The sequence below is a fragment of the Erythrolamprus reginae genome, chromosome 2 (assembly GCF_031021105.1).
Source record: "Erythrolamprus reginae isolate rEryReg1 chromosome 2, rEryReg1.hap1, whole genome shotgun sequence".
In the NCBI taxonomy this organism is placed as follows: domain Eukaryota; kingdom Metazoa; phylum Chordata; class Lepidosauria; order Squamata; family Dipsadidae; genus Erythrolamprus; species Erythrolamprus reginae.
Genome location: NC_091951.1, coordinates 300855459 through 300867977, shown reverse-complemented (window position 1 = coordinate 300867977; position 12519 = coordinate 300855459). Strand labels below are relative to the sequence as shown.

General features: G+C 39.9%; 1 long non-coding RNA gene across 1 annotated transcript; it reads right to left on the bottom strand.

Annotated features, from left to right (window-relative positions):
• Window positions 1-8262: 8262 nt before the first annotated feature.
• Window positions 8263-10463, bottom strand: LOC139158984 (uncharacterized). The gene is made up of 3 exons (XR_011557785.1): window positions 10386-10463; window positions 10174-10216; window positions 8263-8281 (listed from the first exon to the last, which is right to left on the bottom strand). It is a non-coding gene; the product is annotated as an uncharacterized lncRNA (long non-coding RNA).
• Between the last annotated feature and the right edge of the window lie 2056 nt (window positions 10464-12519).

Genomic DNA, 12519 nt, shown 5'->3' with positions numbered 1-12519 from the left:
TATATGTTTTTACTAATTTTACTAATGTTATTTTAGCACTCTTTGGGGGCTTTTTGCTGATACTGGACTGGAGCAGATGTTATTCATTGGATTTGCCTTCAGTCAAGCAATGACTTATGGGTGAAGATCTTTATATCTGTTAAGAGTAGATGTAGAGATAGTGAAGTTGTTTATGCTTGTAATGAGGGGGAAATTTACTTTCTTATTTTTTTTTCTCATCTTTTAAAATGTTTTATTCTTGCTTTCTTGCACGTTTCTATTTTTCTTTTGTATTATCTTTTACTAATGTAATTAAAAATTTAATAACATTATTAAAAAAACAGAAGCAGCAGAAAATCTCTCTTATGTTACAGTCTGGAGAAGGTAGGGGATAAAGGAAAGAACCGACAGCTGAGCTATCTTCTATTCAAGCAACTCTTGTATACATCCCCAAACATTAAAACATCCCTTATGAATTCATCAGAATTTGGAGAAAATTGTGAAGAGAGCATACCATCCCACCACTGTGAGAAACATCAGATGTTACAAGTAACAAGAGATACCTATAATTAAGTCAGCAGCACCGCATGAGCACAAAATTACATGTTACTATTTATAACAACTATTGTCCCATGAACAGACTAAAAACTCTAGGGGTTAGTGGAAATAAGCAATATTATTCAGGAAAGTTTCATTTTAATCCCCTAAAAGGAAATGACAACCCCAAGGAGAAACCAGCATACCTCCTCAGAGAATTAAGTGAAAATGAGAGCATAACAAGTTGTATACAAATGATACAGATGCTCAATGGATTGTCCCAAATAATGAAAAAGATGCTGAAATAAATAAAGGAACATCTGAGTGTACAGTCTTTAATTCATTATACTTTTTTTAAAAAAAAAATCAATACACTGAGGATTTGTTTTTCATGAGATAGTAGGACACGATCAAGAATTTGTGCAAGCAGCTGCACTCAGGTCTTGAAAATTCATAATAAAAGCCTGGACCAGTAATTGTACAGAAGTCTCAGTTTTCCTTCCACATTGTATTTCTTATGGCAATCAATGCATGAAGTCTTCTGTGGCCTTGCTCCAAGGAAGCCATTTACTGACTGAAGCTCCCAAGGCACTGATCCACCTGGGAAAAAAGGACAAGTCAAAGTGATCATTAAATGGACACTTATCTAACTGCAAATTAAAACATACCTAATTACAACATAGTGAATGCAGCATCAAACATATATTTAAAAAAACCCTGTATCACCAAGAACAGGAGTTCTCAATCTTGGCAACTTTAACTTGTGTGGACTTCAGTTCCCCAACCAGGAATTCTGGGAGTTGAAGTCCAGATACCTTAAGTTGCCAAGAATGGGAATTATTGATCTAGAATTTCAAAATGTGTCATATCCATTTGTTACCATCACGCTTTGTCCTTTGGATCAGTTTACAGAAAGTAGCTAACCTTTGCAAAGATTGCACAAGTTGCATATTTTTACTTACTACAGATATTTGCCTTCTCTTGAAAATACATAAGCATTAATACATTCAAACCAAGAGATGAAAAAAGTCCCCCTGCTTTTTCACAGAGTTGGTTGTACCTTAGCTTGCTTAAATGATTATTCTCTTGACGACTGTAAATATTTTTTAAAAAATCATCTGAGTTGATGGGTTGAATCCAGATTAAGTCAAGTTTAGTATAAACCCATTTAAATCCACAATATGTAAATAATTTTAATTGAGTCTATGCCAGTGAAGGGCTACCAAAATTTTTACTACCACACTGTAGGTGTGCCTTATGCAGGACGCCCTGCATTTTCTTTCAACATCTTTCAGTGCAAATTGGTTGCTATGGGGTGGAGCTCCATTTTCACTACCCCGCTGTGTTCCCCCCCCCATCCGGGCAGTAGCCCACCCCTGGTCTATGCCAAATAAATATGAGATAAGGAGAGACAATTGGACAGGGGACGGAAGGCACACTGGTGCACTTATGCACGCCCCTTACTGACCTCTAAGGAACCTGGAGAGGTCAATCGTGGATAGTCTAAGGCAGAGGTCCCCAACCGCCGGTCCGCGGACCGGGACCGGGCCGTTGGGGCTTTTCAGCCGGTCCGCGGCGCCAGGGCCCCCTCGGCCTTTCTGCACCACCAGCGCCGCTCCCCCCGCCAGCCAGCCAAGCCCCGCGCCCGCCGGAACCGGCTCCTCGCTCTCCCCCTGCCGCCCGCCGCGTTTGCAGGAGGTGGGGAGGGTTGGGCGGCCCGCCAAGGCCAGGAGGGACGCCGCTGCCCCCCCTTCCCTCTCTCCGCCCATCGCTGCGCCTCCTTGACGCCGAGAGGAAATGCCGGCAAAGGCTTTCCTCAGCGGAGGCCGGCGAAGGTGATATTGAATGTCGGGGGAGAACGGGCGGTTGCGCGCGCTCCCTATCTCCCTGCTAGCCCACTCGGAATATTCAAAATAAGAAAAACCTTTGCCGGCGAAGGCTTTTCTTATTTTGAATATTCCGAGTGGGCTAGCAGGGGGATAGGGAGCGCGCGCAACCGCCCGTTCTCCCCCGACATTCAATATCACCTTCGCCGGCCCCGCCTCTCCTGCAAACCCCCTTGCTGAGAGCCCGGGGCGAAAGTGCTCTCGCAAAGGTGAGGCGGGCAGGGCGTGCGCGCGTCATCGCTGAGAAGAACGGAGAGAGAACGAGAGTGAGTGAGAGCAACAGCAAGATAGAGAGTGAGTGAGAGCAACAGCAAGATAGAGAGAAAGTGAGAAAGAGAGAGTGAGAAAGGGAGGAGAGAAAGAGATAGCAAGAGAGAGAACAAGAGAGAGAAAGAGCGTGAGAAAGAAAACAAGAAAGAGTGAGAGAGAGAGAAAGCAAAAGAGACAGAAAGAAAACAAGAGAGAGAAAGTGAGAAGAAGAGAGAGAAAGAGGGGGAGAGAGAGAGAAAGAGAGGGGGGAGAGAGAGAAAGAGAGGGAGAGGGAGAAAGAGAGAGGGAGAGGGGGGAGAGATAGCAAGAGAGGGAGAGGGGGAGAGAGGGGGAGAGAAAGAGAGAGGGAGAGAGAGAGGAGATAAAGGAAGAGGAGAGAGAGAAAGGAAGAGAAAGAAAGAAAGAGGGATAGAAAGAGAGAGAGAGGGAGAGATGCTCAGTGAGCCTTTCTTTGAAGTTGCCTTTCTTTCTTTCTCTTTCTTGCTTTCTTTCTTGCTCTTTTTCTTTCTCTCTTTTACCTTCCCTTCCTCTATTTCTTCTTTTCTTTCTCCTTCCTACCTTCTTCCCTTACTCTCCCCTTTCATAAGTTTCCTTGCTTCCTTCCTCTGTTCCTGTCCCTTCCCCCTTTCTTTCTTTCTTTCTTTCTTTCTTTCTTTCCTTCCTTCCTTTCCTCCCTCCATTTCTTGCTTTCCTTTTCCTTCCTCCCTTCTTTCCTCCCTCATTCCCTTCTTTCACTCCTTCCTCTCTTACTCTCCCCTTTCACACCTTTCCTTGCTTCCTTTGCACCCTTCTTTTGTTCCTGTCCCTTCCCTCTTTCCTTCCTTCCTTCCCACCCTCCGTCCATTCATTCATCCATTCCTCTCTTGATCGCCCCTTTTACGGCGCCACTGACAGCTAGCTCCCCCCCCCCACCGGGCCATGGAAAACTGGTCTAGCTTAAAGCCGGTCCCTGGTGCAAAAAAGGTTGGGGACCTCTGGTCTAAGGGAAAGATGTTGGGGGTTAGGGGTTGACACTACTGAGTCAGGTAATGAGTTCCATGCTTCAACAACTCGGTTGCTGAAGTCATATTTTTTACAGTCAGGTTTGGAGCGGTTAATATTAAGTTTGAATCTGTTGTGTGCTCTTGTGTTGTTGCGATTGAAGCTGAAGTAGTCATTGACAGGTAGAACGTTGCAGCATATGATCTTGTGGGCAATACTTAGATCGTGTTTTAGGCATCGTAGTTCTAAGCTTTCAAGACCAAGGATTGATAGTCTGCTTTCGTAGGGTATTCTGTTTCGAGTGGAGGAATGAAGGGCTCTTCTGGTGAAGTATCTTCGGACATTTTCAAGGGTGTTGATGTCCGAGATGTGGTATGGGTTCCAGACAGATGAGCTGTATTCTAGGAGGGGTCTGGCAAAAGTTTTGTAGGCTCTGGTGAGTAGTGTGAGATTGCCAGAGCAGAAGCTACGTAGGATCAGGTTAACAACTCTAGAAGCCTTTTTGGAGATATTGTTGCAGTGAGCTTTGGCACTTAAATCAATATGGCTAAAGCTGGATTCAGTTGACTGTGTGAAAGACTTCTCAAGGGTAAAGCTATCTATATCATGAGACACACATCCTTGTAATATACAATATCTTTAGGTTTATACAGTATATTATGCCAGCTTTTGCTATCACCATAACTCCAGAATCCCTAGTAAACTTCTACTAGAGTTGATTCAAAGGAAATGAAATCTAACACTTGTGGAGGATACTAAGTCTACCTTAGACAAGATACTCTATGAAAGTATAAAGGGCAAGATAATGTTTTGGGGTGCAGTAAACAAAATAATATTACAAAGTGGGCTTGGTTTTGTTGTAGTTTGGCTTAGTTTGGCTTAGTATGACTCTGACTCAAAGAGGACAGACTAGTGTTCTTCTATCCTTGAGTCATTTGTGAGTACATGTAAGAGAAAAAGAAATTTGGGGTCACATTATTATTATTATTATTATTATTATTATTATTATTATTATTATTATTTATTCGATTTGTATGCCGCCCCTCTCCGAAGACTCAGGGCGGCTCACAACATGTAACAACAAATCAAAAATAATCCAACAATTTTAAAATGTTTAAAGATTTAAAAGACCCCATATACTAACAGACATACACACACGCATACCATATATAAATTAAACATGCCCAGGGGGAGATGTTTCAATTCCCCCATGCCTGACGACAAAGGTGGGTTTTAAGGAGTTTACGGAAGGCAGGAAGAGTAGGGGCAATCCTAATCTCCGGGGGGAGTTGGTTCCAGAGGGCCGGTGCCGCCACAGAGAAGGCTCTTCCCCTGGGGCCCGCCAACCGACATTGTTTAGTTGACGGGACCCGGAGAAGGCCCACTCTGTGGGACCTAATCGGTCACTGGGATTCGTGCGGCAGTAGGCGGTCACATTGTTACTAAGAGCTAAAGTTGCCCAGCCTGGCTTAAGAATTTCTCCAGGAAAACTTAGCACTTAATCAGTTTATTAATATTTAATACCTTGTGAGATCTTTGTTTTGAAGAATGGATCTAATCATTTGCAGATCTCCTAGTATTTCTATGAATGTATCCTAGACTACTTAGCATCTTTTGTTTTTCCCCCCACAAAGAGCTTACATTTCTTCATTTGTTCTTGGACTTGATCCAAAGTTACCATTTATCGAGGCAGAATTTTAAAGGAAGACTGTGCTGTGGAACTATTAAATTACATTTTGTCAGCAGACTTGACTGCACTCTCTTAGCACTTGTACTTGATTTTTCAATGTTAAATGTTAGATTAAGGTACATGGATAATGGTAACTCAATTAGTGCTATTGTATACAGTAATTTGCTGAATTTATTTGTTATTGAATATTTTACAACATACTTCTCTACATTGTGCAAAATGAAGGCTACTCCTAATATTTGTTTATACATATGTAAATTTATATATAAAGATCTTTAAAACCCACTTTATATAAATACATAAAATCTATCAGTTGTGGATAATGATTCTATTCGATAAAGTGAGTTGCAGCCCATGTCAACTACGAAAACTATCTTTAAAAACCAACATTATTTATTTATTTATAAGTATGAATATACATATTTTTGTTTGAAAACAATTAGAGCTTCCTTTTAAATAATTAGGCTTTTCCATTCTTTATCCCTGCCTCCATATTTGTAAGTGACATATAGTAATAGTATTCATACTTTGAGAGCCAATTTGGTGTCGCAGTCAAGGCATCAGACTAGAAACAGGAAGATTGTGGGTTCTAGTTTTGCCTTAGACATAAGCTGAGAGACTTAAGGCCAATCCTTATATAAATAAAATAAAATTCTTAATTGTCCAGGCAATGTTTCCAAATAATTTTGAACTAATTTTGTGTAATCTTTTCTGCAGGAAAGTATAAACAGGCAAGTAGAAATATACCAGAGGAGATAAAAAAAATAAACAAATAGTTGGAAAAAAGTTGAAATAATTTACCGTTGGTTTTCATTGATACTTTCGGCACATAAGTAGAAAGTAGTAAATTCTTCTGAAGGTGGCTTTACTTCAATCACAGATCTTCTGGATCCAAGGCTTTGTTCACTCACAGTGTAGCCCTGCAAATAAATGCCACCTAGGGGAAAAAAGATAAGTAAATGCAAAGAATATTGGAAAAACTACAAAAGTTGTGCTAGGAAAGACTCCCACTCATACTTTAAAAGGCTACTAAAACTGCCAGTTAATTCAGACTATTATATTTGGGTTATGAAAAGCCTAAAAACCAATCTGGAAAAGGACTTTTGAATTAGAGTTTCATGCTGACTTGCAGACAATTGCTTCATAAAATACAAATAGCTGCAAAATTCATCAATTCTGAATTTTTGTATTTTAAAGCAGGCAAGCTGTTCCACTGGTTGATTGCTCTCACTGTCAGGAAGTTACTCCTTGTTTCTAGATTGAATCTCTCCTTGGTCAGTTTCTATCCATTATTCCTTGTCTGACTTTCTGGTGCCTTGGGAAACAATCTGATCCCTTCCTCTGTGTGGCAGTCCCTCAAGTATTGGAACACTACTATCATGTCTCCCCTGGTCCTTTTCTTCACCAGACTGGCCATGCCCAGTTCCTGCAACCACAATCATGATAGCAGATGTAACTGCCCTCTTGAAGCCCATGAAATGATTTGCATAATATCTACCGTATTTTTTGGTGTATAAGAAACACCTTTTTCCTCCTTAAAAAAGGCTGATAATTAGGGTGCTTCTTATACTCTGAATGTAGCTTCTCCCCCCCACTAACTAGCTGCTAACGACCTTCCCAGCTCTTATTTTGCAGGCTCTTTCATTGTTTCTCTCTGCAAAGAATGTTTTCCAATCCCTAAGTCTTTGCAGGGTTTTTTCATTGTTCTAACTTGCTCTGAGTAAGTTTCTAGCCCTAATCAGGTGGTAACAATATTCCCAACTCTTACCCTCTTGCAAGCTATTTAATTGTTTCTCTCTGCAAACAATATTTTCCAAGCCCCAATTCTTTGCAGGTTTTTTTCCCCATTGCTCTAACTTGCTCTGAATAAGTTTTTTTCTAGCCCTAACTAACCAGGTGCGAACAATGTTCCCAGCTCTTACTGTCTTTCAAGCTCATTCATTGTTACTCTATGCAAAGAATGTTTTCAAACCCCTGTCTTTGTAGGGATTTGTTTCATTGCTTTATTTGCTCCAAATGATTCTTTCCAGCCCTAACCAGGTGCTAACAATGTTCCCAGCTCTTACCAGCTTGCAAGCTCTTTCATTGTTATCCTCTGCAAAGAAGAATGTTTTCTAAGCCCTAAGTCCTTGCAGGGGTTTTTCCATTGTTCTACTTGCTCCAACTGTTTCTTTCCAGGTGCTAATCAGGTTCCCAGCTTTTACTGGCTTGCTATCTCTTTCATTGTTACTCTCTTTGAATAAAGTTTTTTAAAGCCCTAACCAGAGGATAAAATAGTGTGCTGAAGCTGACCAGGCTAAGGATACTAGTCAGAGGAATACCTGGTAAGCAGATTCTTTTGTCTGTTTTCCTGCCCAAAAACTAAGGTGCGTCTTATACTCTGGTGTGTCTTATACTCCAAAAAATACGGTATCTATTTTGCAAATTGTCTCGTGGACTCCACGAGGACCCAAAGCATGCCACAGTTCTAAAGGTGTGTGCTTCAGGAAATTGACTTTTCTGCAACAAACTCTGGTATGTATGTTATATAATTTACATATTTTAAGAAGGATATAGAATAAATTAGTGGGAGAAGATTATTGCTTTTTCTAGCAAAATTCAAAAGGCTATGGAAGTTTATATAACATTAGAATTATATGACCATTATCACAATATTACAAAATATTATAAACTATTTTATGTAACTCAGGGGGGGAACTGTTTCTCTAAAGAGAAGAAAAGAATGCACAGCAGAAAGGCGGAGCCACTTACCAACAGCATGTGTAGAACGTATGCTAGCATAAAAATATAAACAGCCGTCTTTCAAAATGCAATAATGTTGAATCCATATATTCTTGGTTTTGTCCAACTGATGGAGGAGACCCAGGCATTCTGGGTTTTTGATAGCAAGTGGTGGAAGGCTTGTATTGTGCATGGTGACATTTTCCCACACATGGTTCTGTAAACATTAGAAAATAAGTCAATTTTTTCCACTTGTACAGAAACTTCTGACATGCAAACATTTCTACATCAGGGATGGATTCCTCCCATTTCAGGCCACTTTGCCCGAACTGGTAGCAACCCACTGGTTATGTCACGATGACGTCACTGAACCAGATCAGTCTATGCTGGTGCATGGGCGCTGTCATCTTTTTTTTTAAAAAAATGTTTTTCTTCTGCACATGTGCAGGTCAAGTTTCTGGCACTATGCATACAGTCAGTATTTTGTTTTCAGTTGGTATTTTTAAAAACAAATTTCAGGGATTCTTTGTATGGCGCATGAGGTGCCACCACCCAGGAGGAAACTAACCAGCAGCGAGGTAAGTTGGAACCCATCCCTGGTCTACATGTGTTTAAAGTGGACTAATCAATTATTTGTTCAGTATGCTACAAATATCTTTCATTTTAGAGCTAAGCATCTATAATACCCAATTTGTGTCCTTCTATCACAATAACATCTATTACATTGAATTCTTAAACATTTTATTTGCTATAAGTGACCACTTCTTGATGCTAAGAAGCATTTAATGGATATATTGAGATATATTGAGAAATATATCTAATGGTAGTAGAAATTTTGCTTAAGTAGTGACATGAAGGTACTTCCTAATTCAGCTTCCTAAATAGGGCCCTTAAATGAGGCAATTAAAATGTAACCCCAGAAACTATTTTTACACATCAACATTGATTCTGGAGTATGCTTGTAAATCAATTTCATGACATCTAAGTCTCTGGGGAAAAAAATCCCATTTATCATACGTTTCTGTGGATTGCAGCTGATAAAGCAGCTCTAATCCATGACATTTTATTGCACATAAGTTTCCTAGTCTTTAAAATGTCACAGAAGTTTGAGAAGTTTCTAAGGGGCAGCTCTGTCATGGACACATTTAGATGATTGAGCATCCAGTTGTAGTTATTTCTCACTGTCAAGGATGAGCTTTGTTATACTGATTCATGTTTCAAGTCTGAGCTGAAATACTCATAAACCATTTGCATTCATTATGGTTTGTTGTCACTCAGCCAGATGTTCAGACTGGATTTGGCATTTTTATCCACCTTTCAGTTCTTCCCAAGGATCTGGGGATATGCAGATGCTGATGTTTGATGGTATTACAAATATTGCAGGATGCAAACTGTTCTAAGTAAAGCTGCCTTTTGCAATGTACTGATGGTAATTTTGTTAATGCCAATGGTGTTCAAATGGTTCAAATCCCATTATTTTGGGATTGCACCCATGGGATTTATTACCATTGGTACTACCTTTGTTTTGCTTTATATACTTCATTTCTTGGAATTTTTCAGAAAACCAAGAAGTACCCAATACAGGGATCCCAGGGAAAAACTCAAATTCTTTCTAGAATCTTATTGTATCAGAACATTGTGCCTTGCAGTATGATGGCACCAGTGATCTCAAAAGCAATCAGAAAATGATGTGACCTTGACAATGGATTGATGGTTATGTTTGCCAAATCTAGATCGTATAGACTGACCCTAGACAAAAACTAGCTTTACTGTGAAACCTTCAATATGCTTGTGACCTGATGACTTGAATAGGTCCATAGTTACTATGGAAACCATGACCCATTAAGCTACTCCAGACTCACCAACCCAGCAGTGGAATCAGAAGGTCAGGCAGAGAAGATACGGTGCAGCCAGAATTGTAGCTAGTTGTAACCTGGCTCTTAGAGGAGTTCCTATAAATTGGGCATTGGGGTTGTAATTCAAAGATCTTAGCATCTTTAAAAGTGATCAACCTCCAGCATCCCTTCATATCTGCCCTGAGGTTCTAGTTTCTCCTAACCTCTATATCAAACAATAAATTTACATTTAATGTTTTAAAAATGATATTACCTGATGAATAGGATGTGCAGCTCTTTCCATGATATCTACCCACCTTTGGGGGGAAAAATACAAAAAAGTATAGTTTTGTCTGGAAGAAAACAGTTATGAATTGACTAACAGCAATTGAAAGGTTTATGCAAAAAAAAGATTGAAGCCTCTTGAGCTGCATGCATTTGATATTTCTCTACTTATCAAATCCAAAATAATGAATGGTAACTTACTGGAACACCTAGTTCCTTCTCTGGGTTCTGAGTTAAGGATACACATTTGCTCAAGTAAGTTTGATGTGGTTGTTAAGGCATATAACTAGAATCTGTGATTTCAAGCAACCCCATTCTCTGCCCCTTATATGAAGCTAACTGAATGAACTTGGGCCAGTCACTATCAGTCAATTCTAGCAACCCCATTCTCTGCCCCTTATATGAAGCTAACTGAATGAACTTGGGCCAGTCACTATCAGTCAATTCTACAAAGCAAGCAATGGCAATATTGACAAAGTAACTGCGTGAACTAAACCAGGTAGTTACCATGGTTTAGTTCAACACTGACTCAAAGCACCAAGCAAACACACAAACCTGCAATGTGTGCAAGTAGAACAGTTAAGGTCATCTAGAGCCAGGTAATAAAACAAATCTGTTTTATTAAGAAACATGCTTTGAGGTAAAGCTTGCATCCTCATTGTGAGGGTGTGGAGAGGTGAAGGAAGAATATTCTATTCTTTCAATTGGTAGAAGGCTGAATATTTGTCAATCTACAAAAGCAGGGTACAGATAGTCCTCATATAGCAACTGCCTTGTTTAATAATTGTTTGCAATAATAATGGCGATAAAAGAATAACTTTGTGACCAATCCTCACATTTATAATCATTGCAAGTCTGCAAAGCAAAAGAAAGGTGAAGTTCATAGACACAATTATAGTTTCACTTGGAAACAACTTAACCACCCAGGTACTGATTCTGGTTGTGGTAACTAAATGAGGACTATCTGTAAAGACAGAGTGGGATGAAAGGAACATTTATTTATTTATTGCATTTATATGCCGCTCACTCCAAAACAGACTCTGAGCGTCTGACAACGATTATAAATACAATACAAGTAAAAAACAGTTAAAACATCACTAAAATCAGATATATGATAAAAAAAACCATACATACTAACAATCAATCTTAATTCCAGGCCTGCCGGAAAAGCCAGGATTTAACAGCTTTTCGGAAAACCGGTAAGGAGGAGATAATGTGAATCTCTGGGGGCAGCCACAGAGAAGGCTCTTACCTGAGGTCCTGCCAACCGACATTGTTTGGCAGGACGGGATCTGGAGAAGACCAACTCTGTGGGCCCTTACTTGCTGCAGCAAGGTATGAGGAAGGAGGCGGTCCTGTAAATAGTCTAGCCCTGAGCCATTTATGGCTTTAAAGGTAATAACCAACACCTTGAATTGTGTTTGGAGACCGGCTGGCAACCAATGTTGCATGTGTAGAGATGGAGTAATACGGGCGTACCTAGGTACATCTAATTGCACGTGCCGCTGCATTTTGCACCAGCTGAAGTCTCAAAACACTCTTCAAGGGTAACCCCATGTAGAGCGCATTTCAATAATCAAGATGAGAGGTGATAGAAACATAGAAACATAGAAGTCTGATGGCAGAAAAAGACCTCATGGTCCATCTAGTCTGCCCTTATACTATTTTCTGTATTTTATCTTAGGATGGATATATGTTTATCCCAGGCATGTTTAAATTCAGTTACTGTGGATTTATCTACCACGTCTGCTGGAAGTTTGTTCCAAGGATCTACTACTCTTTCAGTAAAATAATATTTTCTCATGTTGCTTTTGATCTTTCCCCCAACTAACTTCAGATTTTGTCCCCTTGTTCTTTTGTTCACTTTCCTACTAAAAACACTTCCCTCCTGGACCTTATTTAACCCTTTAACATATTTAAATGTTTCGATCATGTCCCCACTTTTTCTTCTGTCCTCCAGACTATACAGATTGAGTTCATTAAGTCTTTCCTGATACGTTTTATGATGATGCCATGAGTGACTGTGTGGAGCACCTCCTGGTTGAGGTAGGGCTGCAATTGGTAAACAAGACGAACTTGCACAAAAGCCCCCATGCCCTGCTAGTGATCAGTAATAAGAATGGTGCATGTGTGTATGTGTACATATGAATCTGAGAAAATGCACCAGTAGGAGTTCTGGCATACACATTATGTCTATGAATAGGCAAGGAATATTATAGAGGAAAACATTAAATCCTTCTTCTTTTGCTTCTGAACTTTTGATAGAGTTCGTGAAAAATAGAAACTTAGACCAGATATAACTCTGATGTGATCTAACAGAACTGCTACATTAAAG